The sequence below is a fragment of the Pinus tabuliformis genome, chromosome 3_1 (assembly GCF_031772625.1).
Source record: "Pinus tabuliformis cultivar Carrire ecotype Pingquan chromosome 3_1, CPIR1, whole genome shotgun sequence".
NCBI classification, from domain to species: Eukaryota; Viridiplantae; Streptophyta; class Pinopsida; order Pinales; family Pinaceae; genus Pinus; species Pinus tabuliformis.
In genome coordinates, this window is record NC_142301.1 from 460,501,832 (window position 1) to 460,524,172 (window position 22,341).

A 22,341-nucleotide genomic window follows, 5' to 3' on the forward strand; every position below is an offset into this window, starting at 1 on the left:
ACCCATTGGCTTCATCCAAACAGACTCCAGCCTTGTATGTCGACTTAAGAAATCTCTTTATGGTCTCAAGCAAGCTCCTCGGGCTTGGTATGCCAAAATGGATAGCTTTCTTTTAGAATCTGGCTTTTCTAGGTGTTATTCTGACAATACTGTCTACACCAAGAAAGTGGGCAACTCTCTTATCATCCTTGTTCTTTATGTTGATGATCTTATTCTTACTGGTAGTGATCCCAACCTTATAAACCATGTGAAGTCCAGCCTTAAAAATAAATTTGAAATGACAGACTTAGGACACTTACACTATTTTCTCGGTCTTCAAGTCTTGCAATCCAAGGAGGGTATTTCCCCTTCCCAGTCCAAGTATGCTTGTGATATTCTTTGTCATTTTCACATGGAAGACTGTAAGCCAGCCCCTTCTCCCTTTCAGTCTGGAGTCAAACTTTCAGTCTCTTGTACTTCTCCTGAAGTTGATGCTACCTTATACCGTCAACTTGTAGGAAAACTCTTGTATTTAACCCATACTTGTCCTGACCTTTCCTTTGCTGTTGGCCTTGTTGCTCGTTTTATGCAAAACCCCCGTGAAAGTCATTGGAAAGCAGCCAAAAGAATACTTCGTTATGTTCGAGGTACAATACAGTTTGGGATTCATTACAGTGCCAAAGCAGCTCCTCTATTAGTTGGTTTCACTGATTCTGATTGGGCTGGTGACCCTGATGATCGGAAGTCTACTGTCGGTTATGTCTTCACTCTTGGTTCAGGACCTATTACATGGGCTTGTAAGAAACAAGCTGCCATTTCTCTTTCGTCAGCAGAAGCAGAGTATCGTGGTGCCGTGGAAGCTAGTAAGGAAGCCTTGTGGCTTCGTTAGATCCTATCAGAGTTTGGCTTTGAGCAGCAGCATCCAACCACACTTTGGTGTGATAATCAAAGTGCCATTCAGCTATGCAAAGATCCAGTCCAGCATCAGCGCAGCAAACACATTGAACTACACATGCACTTCATCAGAAATCTCATTCATCACCATGTTCTTGAAGTGAAATATTGTTCAACAGATGATCAGGTTGCAGACATCTTCACAAAGGTTCTCACAGAGGCGAAGTTCACTAAACTTCGATATATGCTTGGAGTTCAGGAAGTTGTCACTAAGGGGGGATAGGCTCTAGTGCCTCCTTCCTTCTCCTATTGTGTCATATTTGTAAATCCTTCAATCCTATCCCAAGTTGTTCTTAAGGGGGGATGTTAGGATATTCCGACACATAGGATATAGTTAAGTTCAACTTGGTCTAGTGTAGAGTTAGGTATAGAGTTAGGTAAAGTGTGTTTCTTTACCGTTGTACATTTTGTAACTTACAATCCGACGGTCACGATATGTAGTGATCCGATGGTTCACTCTCTCCTCAGTATTACCGACACTTGATCCGTGGCTTGACACCCGATTGGTCCATGAGTTCTATTTAAAGCGCATGGAGGGTCATTGTTCGGGTAATCCGTGCATGAGAGAAGCTTATGTAAATTTTCATTCTTTGATTAATAAATTGCCTGTAGTAGCCACGTTGGCGCAGGCCGTGCACTGTTTCCCTCTTTGAGGGTTTTAACCACGTCAAAAATACTGGTGTATTGATCTGTGATCTGGTTGTGAGCGGTGTCCTTTTGGTGTTCTTTCTGAGGAACTTACCCTGTAAATTCCTACAAATCAGTTGTTTAATTCATAAACAAAACCCGGAGATTGACTGAAGCGGCATTTATCTACTGTGCATTTTCATAGCAAATGCAGTTCGAAAGCTACCTGGCTCGACTTCAGGCTCCGTCTGTAAGTTTATAAAATAAACAACAAGGAAGATAAACAAACAACCTAGTCGCTCCCCAGTGGAGTCGCCATTTTGTTACAGGGAAAAGTGTCTATACAGAACTGCTTATCCCACTAAGGTGTGGTAGCTACCTTAGAAACAAACAGAGTAAAGCTACTTTCGTTTTTCCCTTATGAAATATAGATGAGAGAAGAACAAGGGAGACCAACCTTTGTCTTGCGCTTGGCTCCTAGTTCGATTCCTCTCTCTTCTGATAGTCCTTTGCTACTTGCTTCCTTGTACGCCTAGCTTCACAGAGTACCTGCAGAATCAGAGTAGCACAACACTATACAAGAACATGGATCTATAATCATAAACAATCTAGGATCAGATGTAAATTGACCATACAAATGCATAAAACATAAATGACACAAGAGTATGGAGGAAAACTTGAATAGCTTTTATTGATAATCAAGAAAGAGCCAAGGGAGTTACAATCAGTTGTTCTGACCCAGCATCATCCTCTCAGCAAGTAAGCCCTTCTTCACCTTATACAAAGCTTAGATCACCCAACACTATGATGTCGCCTCAAGAAACCAACAGCAATTCCTTACAAGATGCAAAATTCCAGCCTCTGGATCTCTGGGATGAGGGATCCATATATAGATATCTGTAAGGGAGATGAGTCAGCTTGTGATTTGATTAGTGTCTTCCCTCTGACAGTTCTTGCTTCCACTTGGAGATTGATGATCTCTTACTCATCCTTGGTCGAATTCAGAGAGGCAAGTGTCACAAGAGAAGTTTCTGGAAGATTCCATGCCTCTCCACCTCGCGGATTGACACTGCCATTTGTCACTTCTCGCCCATCGCACCCCATAGAAGGGATTTTTGAAATGCAACGCACCCACAGAGTGTACTTAGGTGAGATGCAATGCACTTTGCCTATGGAGCAGGTGAAATGATCCTGTTTTGACCAGTTCTGAGTGGTTTTTCATGGAGAACTTCTGGGAGAAGCTGTAATCAGTTGACCTTGTTCCTTTAGGGGTTAGAAAAACACTTTTAGGGACTTAGGAGCCCTTGGTTTATGGACATTTTATGCTTGGGGTTGCAGTGCCCAAAAATGTCTATAACACAAACCCCCGCGGCAAGTTCAAGAAAAGAAGGCCCTTCAAAGTTCCAGCCTCCTCACGTCTCAGATCTGCAGAAGAAAGCAGAACTCTGAACTCTCTGCCTCGTTCCAGATCCTGATCAGGCAAATCTTGGGCAAAACTCTGCTACAATGGGTAAGCACGTCGAATCAAGTGCAAGACCTCAAACACGCTCTGGAACTCAAGTTGGGGATTCCCTCTGCAGCCTTTCGACTTCTCTACGAAGGTAAACAGCTCGAGGATCTTTACCCCCTGTCTTTTTACAGTATTAAGAGAAATGCTTCCATTGCTTTTACCCTTCGTTTGAGAGGGGGAGCTGTAGGACAGTCTTCCTCAGCTGGGGCGTTTTCATACAAGGATGCTGTCCATGCTCAGTTGCCTAAGAGAACAGCTCCACCAGTTCAGGCTCCCAAGCCTTTTTTGGTGGATAAACTGGAGGAAACCCCCTCCATTGAAATAAAGCATCCATCGCTGGATGAGAAAACCCAAAAGTTTGTTGAACATGCCATTATTTGCAGGTTCAATGGGATATGGCCACGCACAGCAGACCTTTACCAATGGCTTCACTCTAACTGGACCAACAATTGCAAGGTTTTGTTATGCTCAAAAGGCTTCTTCATCGTAGTGTTTGCTTTCGGTGAGGACTATCAAAAAGCCTTAACTGAAGGCCCATGGTTCTGGGGTGCAGCTATTCCATTCCTCACCCCTTGGTTCCCAGATTTCGATCCCTCTACAGCAGTCATCACCAAACTCCCCATCGGGGTCAGACTTCCATACCTCCCGGCGCATCTTTGTCACTTTGCTGTATTCCAAGGGATTGGCAATTCTCTAGGCCGCTTTCTAGACACAGACATCTCTAGAGGGGAAAAAGGCTTATACACCTTTGCCAGAATCTGTGCAGAAATAGACATGAGCAAAGGTCTCCCGGACCAGATCAATCTCAAAATTGGAGACTTCCATTGGACTCAAACCTTGGATTACAAGAACACAGCGTTTCGCTGCTGAAATCGCCATCATACAGGACACCTTCAAAGCTCTTGTCCCACGATGCCTGCTCAAAAGAAGAAAGCCAATCCTACACAGAAATCCAAAAGCTGGAAGCCACATGATCCTCTCCCCATGGACGATTTTGATTTCAGCTCGGATGAAGAGGAAAAGAATGAGGAAGGATTGGCAGCAAAGCTGGCACAGGATCTACCCTCGACTGGTCCTGTGGTTTCGTCTGTTCTACCAGTCTCACAGAAAAGGAATCATGAGTCCTCCACCTCGGATTCAGACAAGGAGGCCTCTCCGCCAGCACATCTCAGTCTGCAAATCATGCCAGCCCAGCAAAGTCCTCTTGATTGGGTCAAAGTTGGTAATAAGAAAGGGAAAAAATGTCGAATAGTTGATTCTACACATGTTGGGTAGATTCCTCTGTTTTGTTCTTGCTCCTCTGTTCCTCTTGCTTCTTCTTGCTCAGTTCTGCTCTCTTCTCTATTTCTCTTAGGGGCCGAGGTGGATAGCCTATCCTTTCCTGGTTGTAATCTCTTATTGTACCATACGTTCTCTTAATAGATTTAGTTTTTACCGAGAAAAAAAATATATATATACTCCTTCAGCATCTCATTCATTAGTCTCATGAATGTGTTGGGCGCATTGCTCAGCCCAAATGGCATGACCAGCCATTCGTACAGCCCCTCATTCATCTTAAAGGTTGTCTTCCATTCGTCCCCCTCACGTATTCGTATCTGATGGTACCCGCTCTTCAAATCTATCTTGGAGAAATACGCTGCCCCGCTTAAACAATCCATCATATCATCCATTCGTGGTAGCAGAAACCTATACCGAATGGTGATCTTGTTGATGGCCCTTGAGTCAATGCACATCCGCCACTCTCCTCCCTTCTTGGGGGTGAGGACTGTTGGAACAGCGCAAGGGCTTAAGCTCTCTCTTATCAATCCCTTGTCCAATAGTTCTTGCACCTGCTTCCTGATTTCTTCATTGTCCTTGGGGCTCATTCGGTATGCCGCTTTGTTCGGCAAACTGGCTCTGGGTATGAAGTCAATGTGATGACTTATGCTCCTTTTGGGGGGTAACTTGTCTGGCAAGTCATCTACAACTATGTCTGTAAACTCCTCCAACATTTTCTAGATCTCCATAGGTAAATCTGTTATCTTTGTATGCAATAACACTGTCCTGGCCTTCTTCACCACTGCGTAACCTATCTCACTGTCCTCAACCTGTCTTAAAAACTGTTTTCCACTCACCAGCAATGCTCTGGTTTCACTTGTCTCAGCTGCCCCTTCTTCTTCTTTGATGGGCACAAGCGTATGCTTGATTCCATCCTTCACGAATTTATAACAATTCGTCACTCCATCGTGTGTCACTTTCCTATCATATTGCCAAGGTCTGCCCAACAGTATGTGACAGACATCCATTGGCATGATGTCACAGACAACTTTGTCCTTGTATCTACCTATTTGAAATTCCACCTCGCTCTGTTCATCCACCAGTAACTGATGGCCTTTTTGCAGCCATGAAACCTTGTAGGGACTGGGATGCTTCAAACATTTCAATTCCAGCTTTTCTACCATCTCTGTAGACACTAAATTATCAATACTACCACTGTCTATAATTAATTTACAGCACTTACCTCACAATTTACAAACTGTTCTGAATAAAGCCTTTTGCGTGTATGGTCGGTGACCTCTTTAACTGGTTTTAACAACACTTTATGCAGCACTAAAGCTTCCCCTGTCTCTGGAACATTCTCCGCTTCTTGGGGAGGTGCTGCTGCTTCTTCCGGCTGTGCCACGTATGCACCCCGCTGTCCAGCTTGTTCTGCTTCCAGACACTCAAACGATCTATGTCCCCATTTATGACACCGATAACATTGGTAACCAACCCCTCTTCCTCGGCCGCTACCTCTACCCCGCTGGGATGACCTTCCACCCCTTGTACTATCGCCTCTGTCTGTTGATCCAGAAGCTCTGGAACTGCTGCCTTCTTCATTGCTGCTAGCAGTCTGCCCTCTACCATAGGACTGGCCTTTCCCTCTACTGGCTCCTCGTCCTCTCTGGGCGTTCTGTCTTCTGGTGATTTTCTCCTCAGCCTTCATCGCACTCTGATACGCTTCCTTAGTGTTATTCGGTGACAAAATGCTGATTTCATCCAAAATATCCAACCTTAATCCATTAACATACCTAGCTGTCCTTTCTGTTGTATCCTCTATATATTCGGCCTGCAAATTCACTCGATAGAACTCCTCTGTATATTCCCTTACTGTCAATCCTTTTTGCCTCAGATTCTACACCTGCCTGTGCAGCGCAATCTGATAGTCTCTTGGCAGAAATATGCCTTTTAACTTGGCCACCATCCTTGACCAGGTCTTGATCGATAGTTTGTTCATTCTTTTCCTCTCATTCTGGACGATGTCCCACCATAGGGCTGCATGTCCTTTCAATTTCGTCGCAGCGAACCAAACTCTGCGGTCTTCGCTGACTTCCTCACACTTGAAGTACTTATCCATCTCACTAATCCAATCTAGTAAGACTTCAATAGACAGGCTGTCGTCATACGTCGGGAGTTCCGGTTTGGGTTTACTGCTCGCCACTAGAACAGACTTCAACAATCTCACTTCTGTAGACTCACCTTCCTGTCCATCTGCTGCTGCTTCAGGTTCTTCCTCACTCTCGTCACCTATCTCCGGGTCTCGTCGTCTACCTGCCTCTACTGCCTCCAAACGGGCAGCGAGAATTCGAATCTCCTCTCTCAATCCTTCATCTGCCAATCTGCGAGCACCTCTGCCACCTCGGCCACGACCTTGTCACCCCACTTCCATATCTTCAATCAACTTTGCCTGCTCTGATACCACTTTGATGGCGCCCAGCCCAAACGCCCTTATAACACTATGATATATGAAATGATTTGGTTTGTTTAACGAACGTGTGTGGAATGATTTATGCAATAGTTATGCGGTTGATTAAAACAAACAATAGAACAGACACATGTATGAATTGCACAGGATGTAACTTACGGTTGGTATGACATTTAATGAGTTCATTAAAACAGTCCTTGCCTAGGTAAGTGTGTTTCCCGCTCGAGCCTAGACTCTTCCCCCGGTTTGTCTGCTCGTTTGGTCATTTTCCATTGTTGGCTGTGGGTTTGCTACCGAGCTCTGCAAGTCGGAATGTTGTGGTTATGCGTTAAACTATGGGTGTTTCTGCTTGTCTATCTCTGCATGCATGCGGGTGCTTGTTCCTCGGTCCGTGGCTTGTTCTGGTTCACCCAACGGTGGCTTGGTAAGTTCTCTGTCGAACTTCGGCTCCTCTCTGTCACAATGTCTTCAGGCTGTGCATGTAAACTTTGGCAGTGGCATTCTAATTTCAGTTGGCATTTCCAACGGTGGCTTGTTCTCAGGTTGGCATTGTGGTTTCCTTCGGCTTCTGCACAATCTTCAGGTAAATGTCATGTCCCTGCTTCAATCATCAACGCTTCCTTCCTCAGTCGTTAATCTGGCTTGTTCCTTGTTCGCTATAGTCAATGGTTGTTGTTCTGGGAATTTTTCTCCACGATGCTATTGTGAGCTCTCAGGTATGGTCACGGTCCCTTGCTCTTGCTCTGTATTTTCCTTCCTTTTAATTGATGTGTGGCTGACTCTGGTGAATGCTGGCTCTACAGGTATTGAGGGCTTCAGTAGGAGGGTTCAACCAAGGCTCTTCTCGGTCCTATCTGGTAGGCTCTGCCACTCTACGATATTTTTGTTGGTTCCTTGTATGGCTCTGTCAACTCAGGTTCTCGTTCCTTAGTTTGTGTCTGTCGCACCTTCAAACCCTCACCTAGGGTTTCACCATTCTCGGTCGGTGCCTGCTCTGTTGTATTAGTTTATCGAAATCGAAACCCTCTTCCAGGGTTTGTAATTCGAGGTCTTGTAAGGATGTAACCCTCGGTATTTTATTCTTCCGTGACTCTTTTTGTGGCTCTGGAAATGAAAACGATATTGAAAGATGTAATGTTGCACATGTAAATTTACCTGTAATTGTCGTGGCTTGTATTCGTTGTCCCGTCGCTGGAACTACTGTTGTATATCGTCGAATTATTTAATTAAACTGTTTGGAATTATTTTGCTGAACACTGTAGATGTGTTGTCGATGAAGTGATTACTCAAACTTATTTTCTCAGCCAGTAATGATTCTGATTGGTGTCTGCGTTTTCTATTACGATGCCTGTAAACTCTTTGTTTTGTGATGCTCCTTAGCACAGTTAAACAAATTGTTTGTTCCCCTCGGGTAACACAACCGAAAAGGTTTACTTTACGGAACCTGTAACTAATAGCTATACATATTCAGATTATTCTCAGTCAGATTTTTTAACAAATAGGAATAAACATACAGATGGACAGCAGTCTAGATTTCTCTGTTGATATTATTTTTATTAGAGTGTGAGTGGTCTTCAACTGAACCCCTCTATAGTCTTGTCCTGTTACATTTATAGCTACTCAGTTCCAGTTAATGAAACTGTATGATTGTTCTTTCAGTTGGGTTTTTACAGTTATTTGGTTATTAATCAGTTGTCCTATATTACGACAAGATTTTGTCTCCCAGTACATTTGTTTTTTTCTTTTCCTTTTAAAACAAAAAGGATAATCTTGGTTTGCTAACAACAGACAACACCAGATCCTAACTATGTAACGGTCTTTAACTAAATGAAAGTAAATAAAAGTAACAATCCTACCTAATTTCCTGTTGACCATCATAAAAAAACTCATAAAAGTAAATTCATTGTTCTTTGACCTGGCTGAGACTTCACCCGGTCATGGTGAGCTAGATGCTCCTGCACCACAAAACCTTTTACTCCTTTTTTTTTCACAAATTTGGAATGTAATAATATATTTAAAATAAATAAATTGGATTTTATTTATTATAACCAATTATTTAAAGAAATAAAGAGAATTTTGTTTTTTGGTTTTAATGTATAATAAGTACATTTTTTAAGATAATTTTTTTAAATTTATTATTTTTTCAATTTTTTTAATCTATAAAGATGAGCAATTTTTTTTCTCGTTCAAGTATAAGTTAATCTTGTAGCTAACTAAGTGCATTTTTAGATTTAGAAAGGGTGTCACATAAAGTGAAAAATTTAAAGATAGTTCGAGTTTTATATGATTCAAATTTCATGCATCATAGAATCTTACTTATAAAGGTTTTACCTTATTTTAAACTAACTTAGATACTCTAAAAGTTGATCAAAATTTCATATTAACCAAAAATTTGAAATGTTGGATCATTGGATTTAATAAGGGAGAAAAGCTTGCTATTATTTTAACCTACTCGATTTGTTGTTGTACATCAAGCTTTGCAAATGTGGGTTTAAAGAGTTTCTAATGACAATAAAGGATCTAACCCCGAACATCTTGATTTATATAGCTCATACATTATCCATTTTTAAAATAATAATCCATATACTTAAAAGAAATTATATAAAATTTATTACCATGTGGATGGATAGTATCTCGTTTTAAGCATGAGATTGAGATTATATGTTACCAAAAAGCACATGACCACATTGAAGGTAACCTCAACAATGACCGCAAGGGACATTGGCTTTCTAGTGGATACTATATATGTTGAAATTGATTTTTGGTCATGGAATAAGACATAAAACCACTTTTGATTAGCTAAGAGATCATCTTTCTTGGACAGAAGGTGTAACACCCTCAAGATGACCCCTTGTATGTATTTGTACATATTTTATTAGCTTGGTGAGTCATGATGTGTTGGCATCGTGTTCCCATGTGTATATATCTATTTTGGTGCCTGCACACCTATGTTTATATGTTTTGAGGCTAGAAGACATGCGTGATTAAGTTTGGAGAGCCTATGTATTGAAAGGCCAATGAAACTAGCAATGTAATATGTAATCACACTCAAGTCAATAAAATACATTATTGTTTTAGACTAAGCCAAACATAAGATATCGGTGGTTAGGACTCCACAAGAGGGAAAGGTGAGGGGATTAAAACCATGAAGTGGTACCTAAGCCAAAAATATAATAAAATGTTCCTAAAGTCAATTTATGGAATACAACCCAAAGTCAAATGGCATGCTATAATCCTAAGTCATAATGGGATGTTATATCCCAAGTCGAAAAGTAAATGGACTGATAGTCTAATTGGGTTTTGTCATGTCCCCAATTTTCGTGAGTGCAAAATTCACTAAGGAGTTTTGTCAAATTTGGAGATATTAAATAAAAAGGAGAAAATAGTATTTTATGGGAGAAAAGAATAAATTATTATTTTAATGGAGAATAGGGAAAAGTAATATTTTATTGGAGAATGGAAGAAAAATATTATTTTATTGGAATGACGACAAATTATTATTTTATTCAAATGGTGGCAAAAAGTGGAAAATACCCCTGCCAATAAAATAATAAGGAAAAAGGGAGGATCTAGAAGCTAGAGGGAGGCTCCATGAAGAACTATAAAAGGAGGAGGAACTCAATTGAAAATCATTCTATCTTATCATTTCTATTTGACATCTAAACTTGAGTTCTCTTGAGTTGTTCAGCTAAGACAACTAGTGTTGCTTAGCACAAGGGATTTCCAGGCGAAAATTCCACCTCTATCTTTGAAGAACTTCAAGTGTCTCCCTAGTGAGGCTTTGGGGGAGTCTATTTTAGGACTTCCATTAGAGTTTATTGTAGAAAATTCACATAGAAATTTGTTATTTCTGGGCGCAGAAGACAAACCTCGAAGGTTATTTGGAGAAACATCTTTCTATTACATGTTTCAGGTATTTGCAAGAGATTTTCTACTAGTTAGGGGAGGATTTTGGCACCATTTTTCAGAGTTGTTCATGTATCTTTTGGTTGGGCCGAATTTTCTCTCATATAGCCTACGCGGGGGTTGGAGAACAAATTTTTTGTTGGTGTTTGGTGCTGGTATTTGTTGGGAGTTTTTAATTGGGAGTGATAGCTATTTCCTGAGGATATTTGTGCATAATATCTCAGCCATTTGCTAGAGAGTTTTATCATTTCTCAGCAATTCCTCTTTGGTTGGGCGCAAAACTGTGTAGTTGGAAATTTGCTCTATTTTGGGCATTCTGGGTAAGTTAGAATTAGCCCCAATGATTTTTGGTTTTTGTTGGTTTGGGTGCGAGGAGATACTAACTAATTTTATAGAATTTTTCAGGCAATATTCGGGTTGGAATAATGCATTCTTATTGTAGGGTGTATTGTTAGTTAGCTAGGCAGTTTGCATCACATTATGGGTTTGATTTTGGCTTGGAGTTAAGCCAAAAAAAAATTGGGTTTTTATGGGTTTGGCGTGAGGAACTTCGGGTTAAATTTTCATAATTTTATAAGTATTTTCGAGGAGCAAAGTGGAGGATTAATGAACTGGTAAAAGATTGCCCAATAGATATAAATGGTGTAAGTACCAAAGAAGACCTAAATATCATTCCTTTGGGGTCATATAATTTCCTCATAGGTATCTGTTGGTTGGAAAAGCCCCATGTTTCCCTAGAATTTTATAACAAGGCCATCATTTTCCTTAATGAATGATGTTGGAGAATTGAGAGCATGGTTACAGGTAAACCAACAACCTGGGACAAGGATGATGAGGATGATGATATAGAGAGAATATAAGGTACATGTATTAAAACCTATGATGGAATAATGGTTGATGAACCATTTACAAGAAAGAGTTTATTAGCAAATCGGTGGATATAGTAGTTGATGATGCATTTACTCCAGTGGATGGCTATTGTTTTACATGGACTTCAATAATGTTCATATTTTGCATGTAGACGAAGAAGATCAAGGAAAAACATTGAAAAAATACCAAAGATTGTGGAAGACAAGAAAATGAAGATGAAGCAAGTTCAAAGGACCAAGTGAAGAAGAGATATAAATGGATCACAAGCATTTGTTATGGGTCAATATGAAGGAATAATTCCTACTTGTGATGGTGAACAAAATAATGGTATTTTAATAATGTAGACTAATTCTAGAACCCTATGTATGAATGAGAGATGATGAGGAATGAGTGAAAGTATGGATGAAGATTTATTGAGAGAATGATGAAAATATTGTGGAGAGGATTATGGGGATAGTTCTACATTTGGTTTGAAATAAATGCCTAATTATGATATAATTGGTATTCTCACATATTATTATATAAGGGACAATTTGTACACTAGAAAAGACATATGGAAATAGTTTGTTTATATAATTTCCCATTCAAGACTTTGGAAGGGTTTGGAAGCATATACTTTTAGTGTCCCTTGTTTTGAAAAATGTAGTGTATGCGTGTCTTTATTTGTTACATGCCCTAATGCATCAATTTGGTATCATAGGTTGGTGTGTAGATCTAAAAAAAGTGAAGTTATTAGTAAAAAATGTGTTTGTGTAATTTTGAATCATTTTTTTAGTTAGTCACTCCCCTTGTCTAGAAATTCGTTGTTTATAATTGTTGAGCAACTTTATCAGTCCCTTATGCGTTGGCAGTTATCCTTTGGGTGCATTTAAGTTGAACTATTGATTGTTTTTATTGAGGTCGTTGATTCCTTGAGTGATAAAAATTGATTTGGGTGAAACCTTTATTGATATACTTAGATTGGATGATTGCATCCATTGACAAATAGAATAGTGTTGGTGTATTGGCAATGAACAGTGTGTGATGGCTCTTGAACTGATTATTGGGTGTTGAATCATCAATGCTTTTATCAGTGCCATATTTCTTTGAATATTAGTGTCCAACTTTTTATTAGCTAGATGTAACAAGATATAAATAGGTTTTATTTGTCTTCAACCTATTCCAACATGTATCTTTTTGGTTCAAAATTGTTTACAATGTAGATCGTGTTGGAGTTGGACTGCAAAACGCCACTGGCCTCATTCCTACCGGACTTGTTGGCTAAGTGGTAATGGAAAATAAACATAGATAGAAGGAAAACAAATCTTAAAGACCATACACAAATTTCCCATATATACTTGAACATTCGAAGGATAAAAATACAACCACTCATGATTAATCTGCAGTATTACCTGAAGGTGGGTCGCTTGAACCATGGCCATGTTCTTGGAAAAAGGCATCAAGGATATGAGCCTCCATATGTGCCATCCTTCCTTCAAATTTGTCTATCCTCTCCTAGATTTGATTCTAACTTCGTTGAAAGGAGACCAACTGATTCATCATGTGTCACTAATTGTGTTGGAGATCATTCATGAAAGCAATGATCTCGTTTCTATCGTCATGTATGTCATGGGCCAGTTGCTCCACCACCTCTAACACTGATCCATATTTATGAAGGAACAAAATGAAATATAGATTTAATCACAAAAACAGAGATATAACAAAATAAAACTTTAATTAATAAATAGAAATTATTGAAAATCGTTTACATGCAAGAAGGAAACAAACTATCTTGGGCAATGGTAGCTTATCTCTCAGAAGAGATGTGACGGATACATGCCTTCTGAAATTTTTTACAATGAGGTTTTCATGCCTTTTATCATCAAGAAACAATGGGTGAATCTAAACATCCAAAAACATAACCCTAGGAGCTGCAGCGCCAAAAGCTTGTGGGCCCCACTAGGGTTAGTTGGAACGTCAACTTCTTAGCATCATAACTTTGGCATATGATCTATGTTTGGGGTGCACGATAGCTCATTTGAAATTTCTATCTAAGTATAAAAACTTTTGACTACAAATGTAGGCCATAAGCTTGACATTTTCCCATTTCCCCAAAGAATGCCATTTGAGGCCTCAAAACAGCTCCGAAATTTCAAGACCCGAAAAACTACCAAAAATAGAAAATGGTTGAAATAAGAAACTATGCTAGAAATTAGGAAACTAAAAGAAAACTATGTTGGGGATCTAAGTGGAAAAAATGACTCGCCACCAATATCCACCAGGATCAGTTCTCCCCTGTTAGTAAGCAATGATCTCCTTTGCATTGAGTACCTCCATGAGATGGGGAAACTTCTGTTGAATTTGATCCCTGGTGACCCACTTTCCTTAGTGCAAGAGATGGCCAATTTTGAAAAACTGATACAAATCAATTCTCTGTTGGCGAGTGTTTTTAACCTGTGTGTCCGTGATCCGATCAGTTGTGGCCTATTCGATGCAATTTGGGTTGAGCTTTGTTGGTGTCAGTTGCTCAGCAATGTCTTATGTGTCCAACAATGGTGGAAAGTATGGTCAAATGTGGTCCACGTAGAATATGAGGTGCAGGCCAAGGAATGGAGGGATACCTAGCTTGAAATAATTATCACCCGTGGCCTTAGTGATGGTGTAAGGCTCATATCGAAGTGGTCAAAGCTTCCAATGGGATTCGGCAAGGCGTTCCTTTTGTAGATGCAACCACACCTTGTTGCCCACTTGAAACTTATGTGGAACCCGATGTTGATCATGACCTTGTTTATACTTGGAATTGGCTTTATCTAGGATATCATGAAGTTGTTGGTGGATGTGTTAGATGCGTTCAATAAACCTAATGGCTTTATCAGCTTCGGACTGTACATGTGCAGATTATGTCTGCGTAGTAGCAAGGGGCATGGAAACATCAGTTAGGCACAATGGTTGAAATATCAAGCCCACTTGAAATGGGTTGTGGCTAGTCGAGTTATGGAGAGAAATATTATGGTTGTGTTGTACATAGGAAAGGCTCTCATCCCATGTCCATGGATGCTTAGAGTTGTACATGTGTAGTATGTGCATTATCATCCTATTGACGACCTTTGTCTGTCCATTAGTGTAGTGATGGAATGCAGTCGACTTAATGAGCTTGGTGTCCAACAATGACCAAAGGCTTGACCAAAATGTGCTTAGGAACCTATTGTCTCAATATGATATAATGTTCTACGAGATCCCAAGATGTACTCACACTCATTCAAAGATTTTGGTAGTGTCTTTTGTTGTGATACTCTTCTTGCAAGCATCAAATATAGCCATCTTAGAAAATATATCAATGACCACAAATGCACAGTATTTACCATGCTTGGTAGAATAAAGGTTAGACATATAATCCATGGAGATGGATTCCCAAGGTTGACTAGGAGTAGGGAGACGAGTGTACAAGTCTTGCTTGTTTATGGTTAGCTTGGTGATGACACAGAGAATGCAGGATATGATATATCTTCCAATATCATGTCATAGTTTTGGCCAATAAAAATACTTATGCAATTTTGCCACTATTTTGTCCAGATCAAAATGTCTTATGACCCAACTATAGTGCGCCTCCCAAATTATCTTGGCACACTCACTTGAATGAACACAAAGGTGCCATAGGTAGCATAACAATGCATCCTGGAGATGGAAGTCTGGTACTTTCTTTCCATCCATCAACATCTGGTATGTGGTGGCGAAATCTAGATCATTTTTATACAGTTGCGACCATCCAGAAGTCTCATGCCCAAAAGAGTTGAGAATAGTGGTAAGTGCCACAAACTAGGCTGACTAAGGAAATATGCAACGTTATTGGTGTTGCCCTTCTTGTATTTAATGTTCAAATTAAATTTTTGCAAATATGTGGACCATTTCCAATGGCAATCATTCTACAACTTCCCTTGTGTATGTATAAACTAAAGAGGTTGGTGATCTGTGTGGATGATCATCTCCTTCCCTAGAATGTAATGTTTCCACTACCATCAAATCTACATAATGAAATACATCTCCTTGTCGTAGGTGGGGTATTTTTGAATCCTATCGGAGATTATCTCACTATGATAGGCCATTGTATTCCCTTGTTGGGTGATAACTACACCAACAGCATAGTTGGAGTCATTTGTCTCAATTTCAAATGGTTGTTGCGGGTCTAGCAATGTGAGTATTGGCACAGATCAAAGGTGATGTTTTAACTCAACGAATGTATTCTATTGGGATGCAAACCAAAAAAACTTTTTTTTCGCTTAGCCCTTGGTAACTTGACTCAATTTCCAAGTGATATGAGAGAATCCCAACACGAACCTTTGATAGAAATTGGCAAGGCCCATAAAATTGTGAAGCTCTATTAGAGTTTTTGGGGCTGGCCAATCCCGAATGACTTGGATATTAGCCAGATCCACATGCATGCCTTGCTCATCAATAATGTAGCCCAGATATTAGACCTGGTTCATCCCGAAGGATCATTTCTCCAAGTTGGCACATATTTTATGTTGGTGTGGGGTTTGAAGAACCTATCAAATATGTTGCAAGTGCTCTGCCCAACTCTTGTTGAAGATGAGGATGTTGTCCAGATATACAATCACGAATGAGTTGGTGAAAGGCCACAAGATATCATCCATCAACATCATAAAATTTTCAAGGGACTTTGTTAACTTGAAGGGCATGACCAACCATTTAGAAAGGCCCTCCTTGGATTTGAAGGCGGTATTTCATACATCTATGGGTTCTATTGGAACTTGGTGATAGTCAAACTTCAAATCAATCTTGCTGAAGTATTTAGCCCCCTTGAGTTGGTCAATAAGGTCATCAATCTGTGGGATTAGATACCTGTTCTAGGCAGTGATTTTATTCAGTGCCTGATAATCAATGCAGAGTCTCCAAGTCCCGTCCTTCTTCTGTACGAGTACAATTGAGCTCCTACAAGGTGAGGAACTTGGTAAGATGTGTCCTTTTTATGAAAATTCCTGGATTTTCCACTTGATTTCCTTGTTTTTTAGAAGAGAGTGGTGGTATATTTCCCCATTGGGTAGATGTGCTCCGGGAGTTAGATCGATAGAATGCTTGACCTAACAGTGCAAAGGTACACCTATGGGCGAGGAGAAGATGTCCCTATACTCTTCCATGACCTTACCAGCTTGCTTTTTCTACACAGAGGAACCCTTTCTATGGGTCATGGACTTGGCCATGATCTTCCCCTTACTTTGAGAGCAAATCAGAAAGAAAACAAATTTCCAGGTCTAGGAGATGATCTTACTGCATTTCTTAATAGAGAACAAAGAAATGGAAGTAGATGGGGCTACCTATGGTGTCCTTTATAGTTTTCTGCCTAAAGTAATAATAACAGAGTGAGGTCTAAATGCATACACAACATGATTCTTCCAAAAGTATGGTTGGCATGAAAAACATCAGAAACTTCAAGAATATCATCATCACATGGTACCTCGTCCATTAAGGGCTTGATGTTGTAGGGAAGGGGGCACTGTTGGCTAACACAAAGATATCATCCTTGGTGGAGCCACCCAATGGTGTATGGTTGTAGGTGTGTTGTGGTAGGCAGGCCCAACCACTTAACGACTTCTTCCGAGATGAATTTCTTTTGGCTCCCACTGTTGACAATGAACTGTAGTGGAGAACCCTTCACCCACATCTGTGAGTGGAAGAGACTCTCCCCCTCCTCTAGATCTTTCAGCTCAATCTTTTGGACCTTGGTGGTCGCAACAGTGGAACTGGGTTATGCATCAATAAGATGTCCCTTTTTTGGGTTCTGGCTCAAATTCAGAACATGCATTTGAATTTGAAGCTTTTAGCTTAGCCACTAGTGATTTCTTGGTGTGACACTCATTTGTGTTGTGGGTGGGGCTCTTGTGGAACTCACACCACTTTCTTATGTCCTTCTTCATCCATGGTGTTATTATTTGTTTATGGATTCAATAGTTTTTCTTGGATAACTCCACCTTGGCTCTGTCCTTTGTTGCGCGGTTTGGAGGTGCCTTTTTCTTGCTTCAAATTCGTAGATCCAAAGTCTCACTTCTTCTGTTTAAATTTTTGCTCGATCTTAATAGCATATTGTTACATTGCACCAAGTGAGGAGATATCCAGGAACTACACCTTTGCCTAGATATATTTTTAGAGACATCCATGGTACTTGAGTACTAGGTACCACTTAGATTCCTTGATACCCAACTTCATGCGTAGGGTATGAAAAATATTTTCAAACTTCGGCACATCTTGGTCCCTTTCCTATCACAGTGTGGTCCATTTTATGTACTTATCTTCATAGCTCCTGATAGGGTAATATTTTTCCTTGACGACATCTTGGAAAGAATTCCAAGACGGTGCGACTGGAAGTAGTGAGGGTTCCTCCTCGTCCCTCTATTCACAGTAAGTTTACCACTAGTCCTTGACATGGGGGGAAGTTTTAAGGAGTGCAAAAGTAATCTTTTCCCTGTCGGAAAAATTATGGACAAGAAAATATCCTACCAGCAGATTTAACCATCTATCTAGAGCATCTCCTTTTATCTGACCTTCAAATATAGGAATTTTAAATTTAAAGTGTACCTTAAAGGGGGTGGCACCTCTGAAGTGACTGTTGGAAGAAGATGCTTCACCCACCAATGCTCGCCAAAGGATATGAGAAAAATTATCCATCACCTTGTTCCTTTATCACTCAAGGGCCTCTCGAGCAACAATTTGAAAGGATATCCTACTCCTTCATCTTTCTTTTCTTCCACCATTTGATGTCGTCAGGATTGGCAAGGTTAGTCTTGCAAGAGTTCAACCAGTTCAAGTCCCAACTCCACATACCCTGGCCTTGTTGGTGACATGCACAAAAAGACAAAGAAAGAGCAGACCACTTTGATACCACTGATATGGATTTATGAAGGAATGAAATGGAATATATATTATAACAAAAACACAGAGATATGACAAAACATAACTTCAATTAATAAATTATAACTTCTGAAAATTATTTATATGCAAGAAGGAAACAAACTAGCTCTGGCGATAGTAGCTTATCTCTGAGAAGAGTTGTGACTGCTACATGCATTTTGAACTGTGTTATAATGAGGCTCTTCTGCCCTTTTATTATAAAGAAACAATGGAGAACCCTAAACATCCAAAAGCTTAACCCTAGTAGATGAAGGGCCAAAAGCTTGTAGGCCTCGCTAGGGTTAGTTTGAACGCCAACTTCTCGAGGTCATAACTTTGGCATATGATCTTTGTTTGGTGGGCACAATATCCTGTTAGAAAGGTCTATAAGAGGATAAAAACTTTTGATTTCAAACACAAGTCGTTAGCCTTGCATTTTACCATCCCCAAAAAATTTCGTTTAGTGCATCAAAACGGCTCTAGAATTTTAGGACCTGAAAAACTGTCGAAAATAGAAAAATGTCGAAATAAGAAATTGTGCTTGAAATTAGGAAACTAAAAGGAAACATTGTTAGAGGTCCAAGTGAAATAGGATAGTGGCCACCAATATCTACTTGGATTTGTCACCCGACAAATTTTCTCTTCTAGAATGTCAAATGTTAGAGGAAGTTCATTTTATTCTAACGAAATGGCATGTTGTTGTTCCAACTCCTCCCCCTCATCTTGGTGATCAACACGATGTCCAGCACCCTAACCACGTAGACACATACTATGTTGTGCCCATCCCTGAGTGCATTGCATTATGCTCTAGCTTTCTACATGATGCAACTCGCACAATCTATGTCTCCCCATGCCCAAGCTGCGAAGGTGGAAAACCTATCAAGCCGCCCAACTTTCCATCCACTCCTCCCCAACTCGCTCGATTACTTCCCACCCAAACAACTAGACAATAGAGTTTTCTTTTGCATCTAACTGACTTCCTCGCCACCTCGAATATGCTACACTATTATGACCCCTCTTGGTTAAACCAATCCTTCTTTCATGACTCCACCAACTCACCTTGCTACAAACCCATTTCTCTATACAATGTAGTTATACCCACCCCCAGAAAATGAAACATCTATCCCTATCAACCTGCATCCCCGCTCAACCTCTAGGGCCATAAAACTATAGGAAGGAGTATCAAAATCCAAACTAACAATTTTTTGTCTTCAAAGCCCAGCCCAGCCAAACCCCCATACCCTCTAGATACCACAACAAAGACTCTATAAAATAAACATCAAACTAAAAGGGAAATAGAACACAATCTAGATACCTGAACTGCACTGAGAGGGAAATTATCCCCAACAATGTCCATTGTCTCCTTGTCAACTATGCCTCCCTCTTGCACTGCAACCCAGAATTCACCCACACACAACACCTCATGGAGTGGATTGGGGTCCCAAGTGCTTATTCCCTAGACCCCTTTATCAGCCTGTTTTCTCCCGTTAATTTGAGAGACCCTATTGTGCTTCCCTCACTCAAGATAGAGGCCAAGGTATGGTTGTCGCAAGTATCCACCTTGTGCTCCACAAGATGAACTCTCCACAGTTGATCCACCGCCCATAACCAAAAACTAACCGATGCTACCACAACCATCCAGACCATACAAATAAACCTCAATTGTTCACAAATGTTCTAAATTTGTGCTCCAACCAAAGTGCATTCAACACTCTTCCTCATTTAAGTGTCGTGTGGGAGTGGATTTTTACCCACTCATTAACCTCCATCACCTCGTTACTCACCCCCATCGGGGAAGTGTGAAATACTATTTTAGTTGCAAATGTTATTTTAATTAAAATTATCTTTTGGTTTTGGAATAAGACCTTAAACCATTTCTAATAGGCTAAGAGTTTATCTTCTTTAAATGTAAATAAACAAGTTAACATCCCAAGGCTTAAAGGTATGTAGCAACAGTGAAATTAAGCGACCTTAGTAACCACTAAATGGTCATTCTAGTAGTCATGATATTCTTTGAATAATGGTGTTGAGTCAACCCAAAAAATTTAATAACAACTAACGATAGTTGTCTTCACTATCAATTGACCACTAAATTATAATAGGTTTTACCACCTTTGAAAAAAATATTCCAAATATAATTTAGATAAATCTTATAGAAAAATAATAATTTAACTTTTTTATTTATGGATCATTTTCAATAACATAAATCTTATATTGACTATTTTAGAAATTGAAAGGATAGCTATTAGGGTTTCTGTCATGAACAACTAGATTATGCAGAAGGCCTACAATGTGGTGTTGGTTGAGGCCCTTGGCCTTGGATAACATATATGATAGGTTTTATGCCTCTAAGGATTGTAGTCACCCATGCCTCGTCCCCACGGCTCTTCTGGAATTACAAGTTGCTCGTAGGGTATCCTAGGATCACAACCACGTAGTTGTAAAAGATTAGATTTCTTTCAGCAATGATCAAGATCCTTGGAATGGTGTGGTGGGAAAATTGGTTGTCCCTACACAGGTGGATCTGATCGAAGGAAGAATAGAGACATCAATAACGATGGTGAATCGCGGCTCTACTTTTCACTGTAGGTTTATTCAATTTCTCTCTCTTCATATCCAAGGATCAATTTGGAGCTTGATTATGGATATATCATCTGCTTGGTGTAGAAAGCCATGGTTTCCATTTTTATGCGAGGGCCCCAATTGAAGGTACCTTTTGGACTATGGTCTGCATGCCAAATGCTTGTGATTTCCTTGTTTTCCATTTAAAGGATCTCCCTGTCCATGGGATAACCCACAACCCCCTCTTTCTTCAAAATCTAGCCAAAAGACAATGAACGAAGGAAAAATTACAGATTTTCCTAAAAAAATTCAACAGGGAGACCTCTATCTTCTAGATCTAGTGCTCAGATTAGGTGGAAAATGTGAAGCAAAATATCAAGAACAAATTGCGTATCCTTTTACTATTTCAATGTTTGTTATATGAAGGAAAAAATTTACAGGATTCTTTTCAAATGAATGATTATGGCATTAAATGAAACTCCACCATAATATTAAATTTGAGGCTAAGAGGTGGAGCTTTTGGTGTCAGAAATCTAAATGGACTAGCCTTGTTCAAGAATGCAGTGAATGGGAAGGTCGTCACTCTGATTGATCAGATCCAAAAAAATTCAGGACATTATATAGTCGATAAAAACAAAAAGACAAAAAACAAAAACAAAAAACAAAAAAACAAAAACAAAACAAAAAATTTAAATTTAAATTTAAAAAAAAACAAAACAAAAACAAAACAAAAACAAAAAACACAAAAAAATAAAAAAAAAACAAAACTCTAATTGTGGGTGTTAAACCCACATAGGTAAAATAATTTCTTGTTGATCCTCAATATAAGGCGTTAATATGCAAATTTAATGGCTTTTGGTCGAGATACAAAGGTTTACATCAATGATTATATTATTCTTGTACAACCAACTGTAATATCTTCTTATGCTCCAAGGTTTTTTGCATAGTACAATTTGACACATAGAAAGACATGGAACAAGTCCTAAATGATGGGCCATGGTTTTGGGTAGAGTTGGGATTTTTATTACCCCATGGTTCCCAGAATTTGATGCTACAAGAATGGTGATCACTACAATTCCATTATGGGTGAGATTACCAAATCTCCCTATCCCTTTTTGGCACCATCAGGTCCTGGAAGATATTGGAAATACCCTTGGAAAATTCAAAAAAGTGGAATTTGACAGAGAAGAAAAAGGTATCTTTACATATGCCAAAATTTGTGTGGAGACACACCTTAGCAAATGTCTTCCTAATCATATCCATCTAAAACACGAAAATTTTCAGTGGACCTAGGTTTTATATTATGAGAATATGACATGTAAATGTT